The sequence below is a fragment of the Humulus lupulus genome, chromosome 2 (genome assembly GCF_963169125.1).
Source record: "Humulus lupulus chromosome 2, drHumLupu1.1, whole genome shotgun sequence".
Taxonomy (NCBI): Eukaryota; Viridiplantae; Streptophyta; class Magnoliopsida; order Rosales; family Cannabaceae; genus Humulus; species Humulus lupulus.
The window spans coordinates 263183563-263191475 of NC_084794.1; positions in this window are offsets into that span (position 1 = coordinate 263183563).

A 7913-nucleotide genomic window follows, 5' to 3' on the forward strand; every position below is an offset into this window, starting at 1 on the left:
TAACGACATTAAACAAAGCAAACTTGCGGAAGTTTTTCTTACCCTTATCTTTTTATTTTGCATTGATTTTTTATTTATTATATGTCTTGAGGACAATGCTAAAATTAAGTGTGGGAGAAGGGAAAACTATCTGTTTTATTTTTATTTTTCATTTCTTTAGTTGTTATTTTTATTTGTGTTGTTTAGTTATTTTTAGTGTCATTTTTTTAGTTTGTTTTTAGCTTGTCATAAGCATGGTTATGTTGAAAATTGTTTGTTAATGATAAAACTTCTGATTGAGATAAGAATATGTCTAGGAAATTGTAACTCGTGCATGAATTGTGTGCTTTAACTCTTGTGTGGTTGTTACTTAAGCGTAATCTTCGATTTTTAAACATAATGTGTGTACAATTAGATCTACCTTTTCACTATTGTTTAGAGATATTTATGCATGCTATCATCTATATATATAGTCTCGACCACTCTAGAAATCATTGATTATTTGTTTGAGGCGAAATCCTAAGTACACATGATTAGGAAGTTGATTAAGGCATGTTCTTTGGATCATTTGAGCCTTTCAAGCTTACCTATGAAATTGAATAGCCTAGTTTCCCATTTTTGAGCCATAATGACTAATATTTTTCCCTTATAAGCCAATATTTAAACTTTTGTAGCTTGAAAATTTTATCTCTTTTTGTGACCCATTACACCATAGTTTTATATGATTGTTTGATTGGTGGATTGGGTTATGGATTGTAAGAAGGGGAAGTTGTATTGGTTTGTTGGATTATAATGTGAAATTACATGATCTACTATTCTTCCAATGAAGATGAAAAAAAAATGAAAAAAAAGAAGAAAAATTCTACATTGAAAAAAAAAAGTTTGTAAAAGTACAAGTGTGGGGAATTAGTATGATCGATGTGTAAGAAAAAATAGAAAGATTATGTATTTTCTTGAATTGTATGAGAAATTTGTGGGAAGATCTAGATAATATAAAAAGAAAATAGGCTATGGTGTGATTTAAGCTTAAATATTCATTGTTCATCTACCTTTGACCATACCCTTACATTACAAGCTTTTAAAGACATTTTGATTCTTGATTATGTGTGTTTACATTAGTGGAGAATAATTGGTTAATTTCTATGGAGTGGATGCTTCTCATGAAAATATTTATTATACAAGAGACTTTAAAACATATTTTGGCATGTATAAATTGATTCGAATGTTTGTGTTTTGGTAAGCTTGATTGTGTATAATCATAAGAGATCAAGTTTGAGTGGTAACTGGCATTGAGTTGAAATTTTGAGGAATGTGTAATTCGAATTTTTCCTATGACTTATTTGTTTGATCAATTTTTGACACAACTAGCGCTTTCAACAAAACCATTGCTTATGTGTTTAGTTTCTATTTTGTTTGCTTGAGGACAAGCAAATGTCAAGTGTGGAGGAATTTGATAAGTATCAAATTTGTCTATTTATAATTCATTATTCTTCATTGATTATGCACTTGATTATTTATTTATATATGTTCAATTAGTTTATTTTGTGTTTTTAGGATTTTCAAGATATTTTGGATGAAAAAGAATGAATTTGGGATGTTTTACAAGCAATGGTTAAACTCGAAATTACAAGTCTAAAACTTCACACATGATTTTGATAATTTTCCCATACTCTTTTGGAAATATTTCAAGAAATACAAGTTTTATATATTTTTCTTATCTTTCCATAGATTTTTTAATCGTCCAATTCCAAGCTATATCGATGAAGTTATGGTTAAAATATTGTCAGTGGCTGTAGCTAAAGAAACACGAAAAAATGAAGAAAAATGCACGTGTGCTGAAAATGGTCATTGGTCACGACCGCCAAGAATCACTGCCCGTGGCCTGGGAGTTAGAGACTAGTGGCCGCGGCTACCATAAACTCCTGGTCGTGGCCAGAGCGCGTATTTTTCCCAGAACAATCCTGTGGCCGCGGCCACCAAGAATCACTAGTCGCAGCCTGCAATATAATTTTTCTTAAATTTTGATTTTTAAATATAATTTTTAATGGGTTGTAAAATGGATTATGGTTATCTTTTAGAATAACTTTGGATTGCGAATTTTAGAGGCTAGAGCAGCAGAAAAGGAGAAAAATACATCAGCATCATCATCTACAATCTTCAATCTAGTTTTTCTTTCTTCTCAAAACTCATTTATTTTCATTGGATATTTATGTTTGTGAATATGAATGTGATTATGGATTAGTTTTCTTTGTAATTGAGGGTTATTTAAAAATCCTAGACATGAGATCTTGAATACAATCATAAATTGTATTCCTTCTATTCCCTTGTATTAAATTGTTTCTATTTTTCTAATTTAATGCTATGAATATTGTGAGATCTTGTTAGGTGGCCAGCTAATTAGGGTTTTACATTATTCTACTATCATCTTAGGAATTCTATTCACCTAATAGTTTAGGATTCTAAGTAGAGTGATAAATTGTAATTAGGGTATTGTGACGGGTATCTTGATTATGATGAAAAATAGAACCTAGGTTAAATGAATTGCAAGTTTAATGAATTTGTTGCCTAGATTAACTTGTTTCCATAGAGTGTAATGTTTTTACTAGGTTAAATATATCGTATGCTTAATGGGTTTATTGATGGGGTAAAAATAATTAATTAAGAGTGCTTAGCTTTAATTAATTATAATAGGGAAACTGGGATAATTGACTGCTTAAGTGTTATCCACGGTGTTAATAATTTAATTGGGAATAGGGAATATTATTTGTCATTGTTGATAGATAGATTGTCGAAGGTGGAGAGTAATTCTTGACTATTTCTTTAATATCATTTTATCCTTAGTTATTTAATCTTTAATCATCATTTTATTTATGTTGTCAGTTTTTAAAACTAAAATCCCCTAGTTAATTTCTTATTTTGAATAATAATTAGAATCATAGTCCTCGTAAGTTCGACCCTTATTTACCGCTATACTGGAGTAGTTGCTATAAGTGATTAAAATTAATAATTAAATTTGATACGACATACGACACGCATCACATGCGTAATTTTTCACTTCGATGTCCGTTTGAGGTGATTTTTTTTTATTTAGGATATATTTTTGAGATATACATGTTTAAGGAACATATATACACATTTGGGAATTTTAAAGCTTGAAAGCATACCCAAATTCAAAAAAATTGGGATATTGTTTTAAACTTTGGGGTGTTTTCAAGCTTTAAACTTCCCAAATGTATATATATACATCTCAAACGTGTAGATTTCAGAAAAAATATCCAAATTCAAAAATAAAACAAAAATCACCTTAAATAGACACATGAGTGAAAAGTTATTCATGTTCAATAAATTACTTCAAGATTCATTGAGGAGCATCGAATTTTATATAAAGACCAACATAGGAAATAATTGTAACGCCCTGGTTACCCCAGAACAGTTACGGTGATCGGTGAACCGGAAGTTTGACCCGCTACCCAAGTCCTTTGGTTAAAAACATGTTCTAAGTGTTATTAACAGGTTAAGGTGAAAAAAACCATAAAGAGGAAAGGATATATTTTATTAAGTTTATAAACTGCTCATGAGCTTATCAAAACGTTTACAAGTTATTTACAACTCAAAATGGCCACTACCGTTTCAAATTTACAAACCCCTCCGTCCTAAGCGGCAAAATTAGGGTAAACCTCTAGTTCCTCTGAGAACTCCTTGGCCGTGGTGGTCAAGCGGCTGCATATGTACACATCACCACCTAAGCTTTCCACTCAAGGATGGGTGAGCTTTTCTTTCCCTTTACCTGCACCACATAGCACCCGTGAGCCAAGGCCCAGCAAGAAAACACAATAAAGCATGATATAATATCACAATGATCATAATAATCATTCAGGACTATCAGTCCAAGACAGATAGATGACAGTCACAAAAGTCACTAAATAGGGAATAGCTCCCTTCAGCCTTGTGACGATAGGGTCACCGGGGCTTAACAGGTAAGTGAACCTTTCATTATCTTAACCAGGATAGGTGCATGGTGACTGGTCACCAACATAACATTCCTCGTGACCATAGAGTCATAACCCTGGAACATCGTTCCCTAGCCATGTGACAAGCAGTCACCTGGGCCTTATGCCCTGGCTCCCAGTAACTAGTCTTAGACTAGCCAAGCGCTTATAAGTTCATCGACCTTAGGGCCGGTCCAGTGTTAATGCCTTAGAGCCATTCAACACTGATATCGATTAGATCTAATCTTCATTCGACCCTGCGTTCAGGACGCTTATGTCGTTTCTGACTCTTAGGTCAGTGTCCATGACTAGTCAGTGTCATATACAAGTAAACAATATTCACTAGTATTTAAAATGCAATCCATGTCCACATTTATCGATCAACATGCCTCAATAGCCAATATGCATGTCATATATACACAGGGTGCAGTTTTCTTACCTCAAGTTCGAGCGAGAAATATTATAAGGACGACCCCTGAGAACGATCGATCTTTTAATTCCTTAGCGGTTACCCAAAGCTCATCTTATGATGCTCTTCAATGGAGTTACACACTCCCAAACTCCCAAGGCTTGCTTCCCAAGCTTGAATCCTTAAGAATGGTTCAAAAATCACAAAGAAAACTGAAGGAGAAAGAAGATACGAGAGAAGCTTCAAGTTACTCTGTTTCGCTCTCTTCTTTCACAGCCAAAATGGTTATATCTATCCTAGGGGTGAAATGACCTTTATACCCCTAGGTTAATTTAAGGTTTCTAAAGGCTCCCAAGGAAATTGGTATTTTCCACCTATCTCATTAATCATAATTAACGCTCTCCAATTCCCGTTATTCTCAATAATCTCAAACACCAATAATTCATATCCCGTTACCCTTTAATTCTCAGTAACGCTCTAATCATTAAAATCACCCCGACACTCAACCCGAGCCCCGAACTTAAACCTGTTGTGACTAAACCGCTAATCAATATTTCAAGATCGTCTCATGCCGAATAGCTCGAACAAACCCACATTATAATGTAGTCTCAACATATATCACCGACATGCATACAAATATACAATTATACCCTCAACGGGCCAAATTACCATCACACCCCTGTAATTAAAATGCGGACCCACATGCATGCATTTAACATCATATTATAATATAATTCACATATACATGCATAATATCATTTAATGGCATAATTAAGCAAGTATGGCCCTCCCGGCCTACTAATCCCGCCATTAAACCACATCGGAGAATTCGGGGCATTACAACTATCCCCTCCTTATAGAAATTTCATCCTCGAAATTTACCTGAACAGCTCGGGATACTGACTCTGCATATCTGATTCCAGCTCCCAGGTCACTTCCTCGACCTTGCTGTTCCTCCACAATACCTTAACCAAAGGTATCGTCTTATTCCTGAGGACCTTATCTTTTCTGTCAAGTATCTGAATTGGCTGCTCCTCAAAGGAGAGATCTGGCTCGAGCTCCAGATCTTCATAACTCAGAATATGGCTCACATCAGATACATACCTCCAAAGAGTTGATACATGGAACACATTATGCACGGCAGACAAAGCTGGAGGCAAAGCCAATCTGTAAGCCACTTGACCAACCCTCTCCAGGATCTCAAATGGACCTACAAATCTGGGGCTCAACTTGCCGTTCTTCCCAAACCTTATCACCCCTTTCCATGGTGAGACTCTAAGGAAGACATAGTCTCCCACTTGGAACTCCACGTTCCCGCGCTTGGGATCTGCATAGCTTTTCTGTCTACTCTGAGAAGCAAGCATTCTAGCTCTAATCTTCTCAATAGCCTCACTGGTCCTCTGAACTGCTTCAGGACCCAAGTATCTCCTTTCACCTAACTCATCCCAATGAATGGGAGATCTGCACTTCCTACCATACAGCATCTCATAAGGTGCAACTCCAATAGTAGACTGATAACTATTATTGTAGGAAAACTCTATCAAAGGTAGATACTTACTCCAAGATCCACCAAAGTCCAGCACACATGCTCGCAGCATGTCCTCCAATATCTGGATCGTCCTCTCAGATTGCCCATTTGTCTGAGGATGATAAGCAGTACTGAACTTCAGTTGTGTTCCCATGGCTTTCTGCAAACTCCCCCAGAACTTGGAAGTAAAAGTAGGGTCCCGATCTGACACGATCAGCCTAGGCGCTCCATGGAGGCGCACGATCTCTCTCACATAGAGATCTGCATATTGGTCAACTGTATATGAAGTCCTTACTGGCAGAAAGTGAGCTGACTTGGTGTAGCGATCCACTACCACCCAAATAGAATCATGCTGACCAACAATCCTGGGTAAGCCCACCACGAAATCCATCGTGATGTCTTCCCACTTCCGCTCTGGGATATCCAGAGGCTGCAATAACTCTGCCGGCTTCTGATGCTCAGCCTTGACCTGTTGACATGTCAAGCACTTAGCCACATACTCAACTGCATCTCTCTTCATCCCTGGCCACCAATATAACGATCTCACATCCTGATACATCTTCGTGGTGCCTGGATGCAAAGAGTAAGGTGTAGTGTGAGATTCATCCAGAATCTCTCGCCTCAATGCAGTGTCCAGTGGAACACATATCCGCCCCTTGTATCTCAACAAGCCTAACTCAGATACTGTATAATCTCTGGATGCTTCAGCCAGAACATCCTCTCTGATCTTGATCAGCTATGGATCACTCAGCTGACCCTCCTTAATTCTCTCCAATAGTATAGATTGTAGCGTAATGTTAGCCAACTGGCCCACCAGCAACTCTATACCAGCTCTGGTCATATCATCTGCTAATTCCCTGGCTATCAGCCTCATACCATAAATCTGTCCCGGACCCTTTCGGCTTAAAGCATCAGCTACCACGTTGGCTTTTCCTGGATGATACAGAATCTCACAGTCATAATCTTTTACTAACTCCAGCCAACGCCTTTGTCTCATATTAAGATCTTTCTGGGTGAAGAATTACTTCAGGCTCTTGTGGTCTGTATAAATCTCACACTTCTCTCCATAGAGATAGTGTTTCCATATCTTCAAAGCAAAGACCACAGTTGCTAACTCCAAATCATGAGTAGGATATCTCTTTTCATACTCTTTCAACTGACGAGAAGCATAAGCAATTACCTTCTCTGATTGCATCAGAACACAGCCCAAACCCTGATGAGAAGCGTCACAATAAATCACAAACTTCTCCTGATCTGTCGGAAGACTCAGAATCGGAGCTGTAATCATCCTCTGCTTCAATTCCTGGAAGCTGCTCTCACATTTATCTGACCACACAAACTTCTGGCACTTGCGTGTCAGTTCAGTCAATGCACTAGCTATCTTTGAGAACCCTTCCACGAACCTCCTATAATAACTTGCCAATCCAAGGAAACTTCTAACCTCAGAAGCATTCTTTGGCCTTGGCCAATCTTTGACTGCTTCAATCTTCATTGGATCTACCTTAATCCCCTCCTTACTAACAATGTGCCCAAGAAAGGACACCTGAGACAACCAGAACTCACACTTCTTGAATTTAGCAAACAGTCTGTGTTCCCTCAATCTCTGTAGAACCAAACTCAGATGCTGCTCATGTTCTAACTCAGTCTGAGAATACACCATAATATCATCGATAAAAACGATCACAAACTGGTCTAGATAATCCTTAAACACTCTGTTCATCAGATCCATAAAAGCAGCATGGGCATTAGTCAAACCAAAAGACATAACTAGGAACTCATAATGCCCATATCTAGTACGAAAAGAAGTCTTGGGTATATCTCCTTCCTTGACCCTCAACTGATGATAACCAGAACGAAGGTCAATTTTTGAGAATACCTTCTTACCTTGCAACTGATCGAACAGATCATCTATCCTTGGCAAAGGATACTTATTCTTAATTGTCAGCTTATTCAGTTCCCTGTAATCAATACACATTCTCAGAGAACCATCCTTCTTTTTCACAAACAG